Source organism: Puma concolor, chromosome E2 (genome assembly GCF_028749965.1).
Source record: "Puma concolor isolate L17-30 chromosome E2, mPumCon1.1.hap2, whole genome shotgun sequence".
Lineage (NCBI taxonomy): Eukaryota > Metazoa > Chordata > Mammalia > Carnivora > Felidae > Puma > Puma concolor.
Genome location: NC_141681.1, coordinates 11,275,018 through 11,286,136, shown reverse-complemented (window position 1 = coordinate 11,286,136; position 11,119 = coordinate 11,275,018). Strand labels below are relative to the sequence as shown.

Here is an 11,119-nt window from a genome sequence, read left to right as displayed (position 1 = left end):
AGATCACAATTTTTGATTGAAATATTCAATGTTACATTCATTTTATTTTTTATACATTACCCACTTTTTTAAAGCCCTTGCCTGCCAACTTGGGATCACCTCTAGGTCTGTTTCTATTGACTATTCCATTTATAACTGGACACTTCTTACCATGTGTGGTTACTTTTTTATTGCATGCTGGACACTGTGAATGAGACTGCATATTATGTTATCTTCTCCTAAAGAGTGTTGGCTTTTGTCCTAAGCGCAGTTAAAATACCAACAGATCACTTTGTTTCTGGTGAGGCCCACTTTTAGGTTTCGTTAGGTTGGATGTACAACAGTTTTGTCCTAACGCATAATGTCTTTGCCCACATGGCATTGACTTTATGGGATCTCAACTGAATGTCCTGGTTGATCATGTACTTTAAAAATAGTAATCATAATATTCTTTCTTTATCTGGCCCCTATAAACTATAAACAGTTAAATTTTGTATTCATTATGTAAATGAACTTGAAGCATACACGATTGTTGGTAGGGGAACAATGCTGTTTAACTTGACCACTGCCATTTAATTGATAATAACCATTGCATAAGGATAAAATAAATAAATAACTCTTGACTTTAATGAGCATCTCATGTGAGACTAAAACTCAGTCTGAGGGACACTTGGGTGGCTCAGTCAGTTAAGTGTCTTTTGATTTCAGCTCAGGTTCTCATCTCACAGTTTGTGGGATTGATCTCCATGTCGGGTCGTGCACTGACAGCACAGAGTCTGCTTGAGATTCTCTCTCTCCCTGTCTTTATGCCCCTCCCCGACTCGTGCAGGCACTCTCTCTCTCAAAATAAATACGTAAATTTAAAAATTTTTAAAAACTCTGAGTTCTGAAGTTAATGCTTTAAAATTAAAACTAAACATATATTGGTTAGGAGAGTTTAGGTACGTGAAGATATAGATGTCAGCAAGTCCGAGCATTTCTTAGTTCCATGACTGAAAACATGTCCCTGACCTTCACTGCCAGACAGGTCCTGCATTATCCCCACTATCCCCACTCAAGTCTGACACCAGTGAAAGAACATGAGAATGCAAAGTGGGCCCTCGCTAGGATGGCAATGTACGTATACGAAGAATAATCAACTAAGAGCATGGGATTTAGAGCTCCAGGTTTTCCAGAAATATCTTGGGAAAAATTAAATATCTTTATTTCCTCTTTCCTGCTTTATTTTGATACTTCTGGAAACTGTATCTCTATAGCTTACTATCAGTTTTGTTTCCCTGAGGAATCAGAGCTGCTCAAGTAAACATGATAAATGATATTTTTTAAAATGTAGGACAAGAAAAAGGAAGATACTGGTGGTCTGTCTAGAACTAAAATTCATTTTACCTTACAGGTCTTCTAATTCCTGGCAATTATCCTTGAAGTTCAAGTTAGCCAGCAATTACTGAGTTTGGGAAACATGGAGAAGAATGATACCGATTTTTAACTTACTAGCAACTGTCTCTTTCAGTTGGGTAAGCACATATTTCACATCTTAATCATGTTGGACATCACTTGATGAATGGGATGTATGAGACTTACTCCTAATATATGCTAAATGACAGAAGGTTGAAATCCATCAGAAGATTTACCAAGTGCTTCTTTGTATGAGATAAGAATCTGATTTGGCCCTTGGCATTCAAAAGTTCTAAGCTGTGGCAGGCAACCTGCTTAGAATATTAAATAAATGTTGATCATATACAGGGCTGAGTAAAGCAAAAGTTAAGCATTTAATTTAATAACCTAGAATAAAGAAAATGTTTGTTTTTTTGGTAGTGTTACTCTCAGTTATTAATCGACTGCCAACCACATTCCAGACAGCAGACTATGAGGATCATGAAAACAAGGACCAGGAAACACTGTGTAGCTCACAGCACATAAAATGTTGCTTGATTAATGAATGTTTGTTGAATCAGTAACAACCTGCTTGCCTTTTCCTATACATTACATCATTTTATCTCCAGAATTTCCCTGAAATGGATGTTTTATGCCCATTTCTTAAATGTTGAAATTGAGGCTTAAAGTAGGTAATGGCCTTCCTTGGCCCAGGTACCAAAGCCGTGGGTGATCATGCGGAGCTCTCCGTACCTGTGCTGTGCTCGCTCACTCTTCTGGCTCAGCAGGATGTAGTCATTCAGGCTGAGGAGTGAGGAAGGGGTACAAGTTGGAACTGGTAAGTAAAGTAAATGTACCCTCTGAGAGGTGAGGTGAGGGTTTGTGAAACTTGTTGGATTCCAGTAGTAGGAACAACAGAAAGACAAGTAACCATGGCAACTATGTGCAAGGATGCCACTTGAGGAAGATGTGGAGGCAGAAAGGGGGCTCATTGAAGAAAACCTGGGTAGGAGCTGGAGAGTGTGATATTGTGATGGACAGTAAAAAATATATTTGGTTATCAGCCTATTCCTGGCTCACAGCTGTTAAAACCCTTGGAATTTCTTGTGCAGAGGGTGACAGAGGTGTCTTTCATTTTGTTACCAAGGTGACCTTTGGAATATCCTTAGGTAACCTGAGGATGGGGAGCTGGTTGCCAGGAGAACCAACCACATGATTTGAGGGTTGAAACTTTCAGGACCTGGCGCCCCCAACCTCCAAGGCGAAGAGAGGGGCCAGGGTTTGAATCAATCGCCATTGGCCAGCGATTTTAATCTGTCATGCCTATGGAATGAAGCCTCCATAAAAACCCAGCACAACAGGGTTCACATTGCTTCCAGGGGGGTGAATACGTGGAGGTGCTGGAGGGTGGCGCCCCTGGAAAGGGCATTGCAGCTCCCTACCCGGTTCCCACCCCTCACCCTCTGCATGTCTTCTGTCTGGCTATTCCTTATTAGCTCTATATTTTTATAATAAACCAGTAATCCAGGAAGTAAAATGTTTCTCCTGAGTTCTTTGAGCCACTCTAACAAATTAATCAACTGTAGAGTCTCTTGGGAACTTCCAGTGTATAGCCAATCAGTGAGAAGTACAAATAATAGCCTGGGCTTGCAACTGGCATCTAAATGGGGCTGGGGTGGGGGCTGGGGTGGGGGCTGGGGACAGTCTTGTAGGACTGAGCCTCTAACCTGTGGAATCTGATGCCGTCTCCAGGTAGATGGTGTCGGAATTGAGTTGAATTGTAGGACAATCTGCTGGTATCCTGAGAATTTCTTGTTGGTGTGGGAAGCGCCCCCCCCCCCGCCCCCACCACATACACACATTGGAATTGGTACTAGAACCTATTTAGAGAGAAAGCTTAATCATCCTAGGTGTCTGGGCAGAGGGCCTTGAGGCAAAAAGTGGCATCCTGAGAACTTGCTGTGAGTCTGTGTTAAAAAAGTTACTAAGCCAGTTATGAATGGAAAATGCAGCTCTTTAAGACAGATGTGTGATTACCTAAATTTCACGGCTGCTCCCTGGTGAGCCCAACCCCAGATCTGGCCAAGTCATCTTTCCTTTGCCTTAAAAAAAAATGAAATGTGATGCCATGAGGTAGGGTCTGTATTCTTGAGACTGCCTACTATTCCCTGTTGACTCCTTAAACTGCCTCTCTATCCCTTTAACCACCCAGTTTCAGGAATGCACACGGGCCTGCTCCTTCTATATGGGGGCCCCAAACCTCAGTTCCCAAAGGAACAAAAATTAGGCCAGCATGGAATAATTTTGTATTGGCTTGTTGGTGGATTTCTTTGGGTTCATCCTTGTTTTTTAGTAACTTCTTTCAACATGGCTTATAATTATGCAACTACAGTACCTGCTAGAATCAATCAGCCTTCCAAACCCAAACACGTTCATCTTTATCCAAATGTAATTTATCTGAAATGCCATGTTGGTGTGAGAGTTATGCATTACTACGTAGACTTCTATTTTCTTCTTAAATAATGAAATACCCTAATGGAAAATATTCCCTCTAAATAAATTTTAATGAGCACTTATTTGCCCAAATTGTTCTTTCTCTGAATGGCAAAAATTTAATATGAACTGGAATTATCAGGGGCTTTTTGTTATAATGGGCTTTGGGAATAAGTCATGCAAAGATGACTTATTTTCCTATATCTTCCAAACTGTGAGTGCTGCCTTAACAACTTCCTGTCAAATGCAAAGTGAGTGTCAGTGTCTTACCTTGCGTCTATACAGGAAAATGTCACATCAGAAATCATGCCAAGGTGTAAGATAATACAGGAGATTGAAGTGAACAAGAAACCTAATTGCTGTTGAAGGGCATATATCCCAGACTTTGCTGCTAAGAAAAAAAAAAAAAAATGCTTGTGTCTGCCACATGTTTTAATTCTCTGCATTGAATAGTTTTTCTGAGGAGAGAAAGCAAATGGGAAATATTACCCTGTACCCTGGCAGGCTACAGAGCACGGGCCTCATTGTGCTCACCAAGAATTAGAGCAGGGCCAGATGTAGAACTTGGAGAAGTGCCTTCCAGAAAAGAACTCAAGCCTCAGCAAGAATTATGAGTCAGTGGAGTGGGGAGCCAGATCTGAGGGTGCCCCCATAGACTGGAGAATGCACACCATTAATTGCTTCTCTAGACTTTTCGCTCCATCTGAAATGCTGCCAAAGGGAGCCAGTGCCATTTCTGAGTCATTTTTTATAATAGAAATGACATTGAAAGGTGTCATTTGGTTCAGTTTAAATTTTTGTATTGCATACCTTCTAGAAGCTTCATAGTATCAAAAACCAAACACAAAAGGGAGTTTCCGTTTTCCAGGAACTCAGCACTGGGATGGGGAGCTCACAGCTAAGTCAAAAACACTTTCAGTGAATGTCCATCCACTTCCTTTTTTTAAACCAGAAAAGTGCCGCCTCAGTAAGCACCTCCAAGGGGGCAAAAAGGCTACAAAGTTAATGTTCCTGGGATGCTTGTTGGCTTGATGGGAGAGCACAGGCTTCAGATGCTGATGACTGCACCACCCACCTGCTGAGTGGCCTTGACAAGTTCAATGAAAACCCTAAAAACTGCTTCCTTCTCAGAAAACTGGAAAAAGAACACCCATCTTGTAAAGCAGTTGTGAGATGCTCACAGATGGTAGACATTCAAGGCATGTTCTCTTGAGCGATCTCCTATCCCCTTTGGCCCTCATTGCCTATCACCCCCACAGCTAGCAATTTTGTCCAGGAAGGGCTCTATCCACATCTGTACAAAGGATGAGGATATGTTATCTCAAAGAAGGTTTGGGAAGTGGAATTACTTCGTCTGTAGAGAAGGTAGGAAAAATATCAAATGTGATGAGGATTATTTTATAATCAGTAATGGTAATATGCTTCCTCATAATTTAGGTATCCTCATAATCATTCCTGTTAAAAAGCAGAAAAATAACATAAGACGTTTAAAAGTTACAAAGTACTTTATAATTTGACTCTCAGAAAATCTGCTATTATCAGCATGAGAAGAAATTTTAATGATGAGGACCTGAGACTGAGGATTTCAGAGGCCCCCAGTCTTACGTTTGCAAAGCATTCTGTACTTCTTGTACCTGCACATGGATCTCCTGCAAATACTAATTCAGGATATTTTGCCTGATGTCTGTTGTCCTGACCAGAGAGTATGACACTCCTCACGTAGCCTGTCCCGGTCACCGCTGAATTGCCAAGCTTCTAGCACAGAACATAGCCCAAGAAGGAATTCAGGGATTCAGAGGAAAGGTTCACAGAGCAATGTTGTGGCAGGGGGGGGGAGAGCCATATATTAGTAATGAAAATAAATAGGCTCTTTTCAGAAGCAGGGCAGCTGACCGGTAGCATATGTTGGGAAGGTGGAGAAGGACTGTCTCCCAGGCCTAGCTCACCGCCCCTCTAGGTGCGCACAGGGGTAGATGCTGCTTGCTGGGGTGACACAGCCTCTCCAGTAAGTTTCCGAGTCTGTATCGAGGGACTGAGTGGTCGGTTGCCTCTGCGTGGCCAAGGGTGCTCTGAACGGGAGCCTTCCCCCATGCCAAAGGGACCTGGGACAGTGCTTGGTTTCCACCCACTCAGGAGTGCAGAGATGAGAGAAACGGGCAGTGTCTCCTTCTGGGGAAAGAGTATTTTTGAGTGCCTAACATTTACTCCTAGTTTATTCCCACGTGGTAAGATACGCACGCACACAAACACACACACGCCAGCTTGTTGGGGATGTATCAGGCAGCAAGATCCCTGTAAGGAAGAACCCTGGTAGGTGCTGGCGATGATCCCTTCTGAAGTTTCACTCCTCTGGCCTCACATTCTGGCTCTTTCCTTTATAATGAAAAGAATCCCTAAATCAATCATTTTTCTCATCTGCAAAGTGAGTTTGTAATACTCACTTCATCACATTGTTTCGATGTCCCAAGGATTAAACAAGAACATACGGGTTAGATACCCGGTACACTCACATGCTCAGTAAATGGCAGGGATTGGCATTGTCCTTCGGTTCTGAGGGAGAGGAGGACAATAACACTGTAGCTTTTATCAGCCGTGCATTTTCTCAGCATTCAGTCACGCCTCCTTGTGTCCACACCACACCCCAGTGAGGGAGACAGCCTCATCCCCGTCTCGCAGGTGAGGAGCCTGGCTCCTGAAGCTGGTGTGACTTGCCCAGAGCTACATAGTGTGTAAATGGCAGAATGTTTGATCATTCTAGAGCCAGAGTGGCCTCGCTGAAGGTGGGCTTGGCTGTTCTTTTACTCAGGGAAAGAACAATCAATACCTCTGCAGGAACACTGCTGGAGAGAATCCTGACATGAGCACAAAGTTTCTGGGAAAAAGAAATTGGCAAACCTCCCTGTCAACAATCAGAAGGTGATCAGCAGAGAAAAGTACTCTGAGAGAGCACTGTTCTTTAATCTTCTTTGAAACAAAGCTGATTTCCCTAGACAAATGGATCGCTAAATTCATATAATTATCTGTGCATATACTCCTGTCATCTTCAGTATTTGTAGACAGTACGTTTTATTTTTTTAAGTAAAGGAAAAACAAATGCCATTATTCATATGTTCACAGGTGGAAAAATCTCTCTCTCCTTGCTTTTCTCATGCAGTTATCAGCACGTTATGATGAATTCAGGGAGTTGGTCAACAAATGTATCCATGAAAAAACTAGGAAAAGAAATTTTGACTGCTTCTTGCTGCTTGTTACTGTGAAAAAGATAATCGATTGCTTCCTGATTCTTAGGAAAAGGAAACAAAAATTCACTCCCTCAACGGAAGAGGAGCCCATCGTTCTAGCCAAATGTACCCGATGAACGGGAACATGAAGTCATGGGGCAGACACACATCAGCGTCGCTGGTCCCCTGCCTTCACACGTACCACCTAGACAACCATCTCCTCTTCTCAGGGCCCATCTAGGTCCTACATCCCCAAATAGGGAAAAGCTAAGCCTTCCCTTGGGACTGCTCAGGTGTGTGTTGGGGTGGAGGGAACCAAGCATGAGCTGGCCACGTGGCAGCCTCCTAGGTTTCATGTAACCATGCCTGCCCATCACAGACCGGGCTGAGAATTCACATTTATTCCCCTGTGTTCTACTTATTGTATTGTATCCCTTTCCACACACCCTTCCAAGCCCCAAGCTGGTAAACACCCTTCTTCCAAACCCACGGAAGTCTTCGACACGCTTCCAGCTATATTTGGAGCTGTCCAGCAGGCCAAAGCAAGTTTTTGTATATTTTGAGAAATTAACCTATTGGAATCCTCAGTCCTGGGAATCCAGCAGGAGTCAGAGTAGCTGATCAAAGCTTTCCATCCATAGAGACCTGGGGAACTGGGTCCTGCCTCAGCTAGGTCATAAGGCCAGTGAGAAAGGACTTGTATAAAGCAATTCTGGCAGCCCAGGAAAATGACTAGAAACCGCAATCTACCCACAGGCCTCAGTGAAACAAAGGGCAAAACTAGGTTAAAAAACAAATCGTACGGTGCAATCTCGCTAAAACTGCAAACTGTATACATGTCATATTCATATTTTTGAAAAATATCAGAAGGAAACATCAGAATTCAACATTTTGAGCCTTTCTTTCCCCGCCTTCTAGGAATACAGGTGATTTTTATTTACTTGTGTTTTGATGCAGACCCATTTTTCCCCACATTTTCTCCATTAATCATGTACTATTGTCGTAATCAGAAAAAAGCTACAATTTAAAAAAACTACAAGTGACCCACACCAGCCTACGACTTGGAAGAGTGCTACTAATGGAGCCAAGTGAGTCCAGTGAGAACAGTCATTCTCCAAGCCCTCCTATGCCCTTCAAATGGCCTCCCTGTACCCCAAAGAATGAAGCTTTCAAAGTGTGCATCATCATACACGGAGCCATTAGGCCACTGAGTCTGCCTTTGTAGAGCGTGGAATAAGTGTTCTGAACAGGAAGGACTCAGCGGCTTTCTCTTCCCCGTAGTCCATTCCTCACCCTCACAGAGCAGGGCACTTATCCTTCTGACCACCTCCATCCTCACCTGTAAAATCAGGGAGCAGTAAGCCACACACCAAAGGCGATAGCACGGGAATGAGGACTTGGAGAAGTTGCTGGGCCAGACACCAGTGGGTCTGATGCAGGACAAAGGTCAGGGACACACCGCGGAGGAGGCAGCTCTGCACCCACGGATGGGAGCACCGTGCATGGGGGCTCCGATCCCAGCTCTGCAACCACGCAGCCTGCAATCTTTGGGCAAGTTATTTGGTCTCCCTTGGCCTCATGTTCCTCATCTGTATGGGAGTCTTCTCTTTTGTCTCCCAAGAAACCGTTGTTGAAGTTTCACAGAACATTGGCTTCCTCCCAGAACAGGATTAGGAAAAAAAATGGCAACTGTGAATGTGAACAGAAACAATGTCCTAGCTTGGGAAACATGGAATGGAAATAAAGTGTGTTTCCCTTTACTTTTGCTTAAAATGAAAGAAAACCAAAACACCCCACCCTCACACATACCCCAGATACAATTGTATAATCATACAATAATTGTTCAGTTACTTCGATGTTGCAAAGCAAAGCCAGAATGCCAGAATTTTCTAAGCATCCATTGTCCAATATGGTAGCCACTGACCACATGTGGCTGTTGGAGGGTGGCCAGTCCCAGCTGAGATGTGCTGTCAGCGTAAACTACACCCTGGATTTCAAAGATTTAGTGTGAAAAGAAGGTCACATATCTCATTCATTTTTTTCATTGATTATACGTTGGCATGATAATATTTTGTATATAATGAATCAAAATATATTATTAAAAGTAATTTCACCTGTTAATTTTTACCTGTAGTGTGCCTTACTAAAAAATTTAAAATTACTTACGTGGTTGGCATATTTCTTGTAGGCAGTGCTGATCTAGGAGAAAGATTTTCTTTCCGGGAATAGGCTCTACCTGCCCTTTCTTCAGGTGCCTTGTGACATGATGACAGAACTATGTGAAGCATGTTGCACACAGGGAAGATGGAAGGGCTGAAGATATTTATTCCACCACCACCCCCAAGCCCTCATTGGGTTATCATGGCTTTGATGTGAGCCACTGGGTCTTTCTCCTTCTTCCCTTCCCCCCCTTCCTCTTCTTTCTTTCTCTTCCCTCTTACTTATTGTAAAATCATCTATGCCAAAGTGCCTGCTATTCCTGAGCTCTAATAGGAGTGAGGTGTCGGTCAGATAATTAGCTCCTGTTATACTTCACTCATCATTAGCACCTGATTTACTGGGAAAGCTTTACTCCAGGTAAAATCATTACCTGCCAGAATGATGTGTCTTGTAGAGACAGGCTTTGCCTGCCCAGAATACTTCCAGAGTTCTTTAAGTAATACTATTTTGGTTTTTCTTTGCAAAACTGATCAACATCTTTGGTTGTATCAATCACAGTGCCCTGTACTCTTCCCCTCCCCACTGGACATTCAGGATAATTCAACTCCCTTTCCCAGGACTTGAGTCTCAAGAAGAATGACCTACCATGGGAGTGGAGGTAGATCTAAGCCATCTGTATATCAGTCTCCACAGAGACTGACTGATCACTCCTGCTACGGGGTTCTTAGACCTACCTTGATACTGTGCTGATTGATTTTCAATTCTTCTTTCAATCTGATGAGCTACCCAGTAAGACTTGAAATAACTTCCTTTTGCATTTAAGCTGCGCAGAATCATTTTCCATTCCTTGCAGCCACAGCCCTCTATGTTGTTATTCTAATTCAGCAAAACAGTGAAATGCTGTAAAAAGTATTTGAGAACCTTTATCCCTGGCTGCAAATATTAATAGGATGGAATAAAGAGGTAAATTGGTTGAAACACAGCCATCCGCTTTGTCTTCGTACAAAACCACCATTGTGCTGTTCCTTGGCTGGCTCCGTTGATCATGAAGCTGATTCCCACTAGTTCTTGCAGACCTCACCTTCGTGCTGGGGGCTGCTGAGCTCTGGGAAATGGGAGTTGAAAGGAATGAGAAGGCCTGGATCTCCCCGATCCTTTCACTTTTTAAACACTACTATCGTCACTTCTCGCTCAAGCTGTCCCCTGTGAAACCGTTTTGAAGTTGGGCCGAAAGCTACACATCTCCAAATGTTCTTTAAATACCTGCTAGATTTTAACTGCTGGGGAGCAACTATTTCCTCATGACCTGCATGTGCGACTTCAACTATGTTTGTCATTCAGGTAGAGTACTGGTGGCTTCATCTACTTAACCAAGGTAAAGGAATGCTTCCTTTCTTCCCAAAGTGTACCCAATTGTCCTCTTATTTGGGGGTTTTAAAGACTTGGTCATGGTCTTTCCTTAATTCTAAGTCACCCAGTGCAAATCTCTGGAGCATTTTATGATGGGAAGAGGAGAAACTTCATGTAAGTTTTGCAGCTGTGAGCCCTGGATTTGCCATTACTAAAATGCCTTGCATTTGCAAAATAAGTTGTCAAGAAATTGTTTCTTCGTGAACCCTATACCTGTATTTTCCATTTTTGTTAGAAAGGTTGGTGCCAGCTAGGGAAGAAGGGTTTAGGGGTAAATATAGCTCCTTTGATGTGTATAACGAAGAGACTGACATAATGTTCTTTTACCAGAATTGTTTATCAGTTGCATACTAAGTTTCAAGCACTAAACTAGGGTTTTGCATTTATTATTTGACTTGTTTTTCGCAGCAACCCTAAAAGTTAGATACCATTATCCCAGTGTTAAAAAACAAGAATGCTGAAAACTAAGTAGGTGCTCTAAC

At 42.8% G+C, this 11,119-nt stretch overlaps 1 long non-coding RNA gene across 1 annotated transcript; it reads left to right on the top strand.

The window, feature by feature from the left end:
• The first annotated feature begins 677 nt into the window (after window positions 1–677).
• LOC147573368 (uncharacterized) lies at window positions 678–2,333 on the top strand. Its single transcript, XR_015245130.1, has 3 exons — window positions 678–1,095; window positions 1,373–1,493; window positions 2,068–2,333. It is a non-coding gene; the product is annotated as an uncharacterized LOC147573368 (long non-coding RNA).
• Window positions 2,334–11,119: the final 8,786 nt, after the last annotated feature.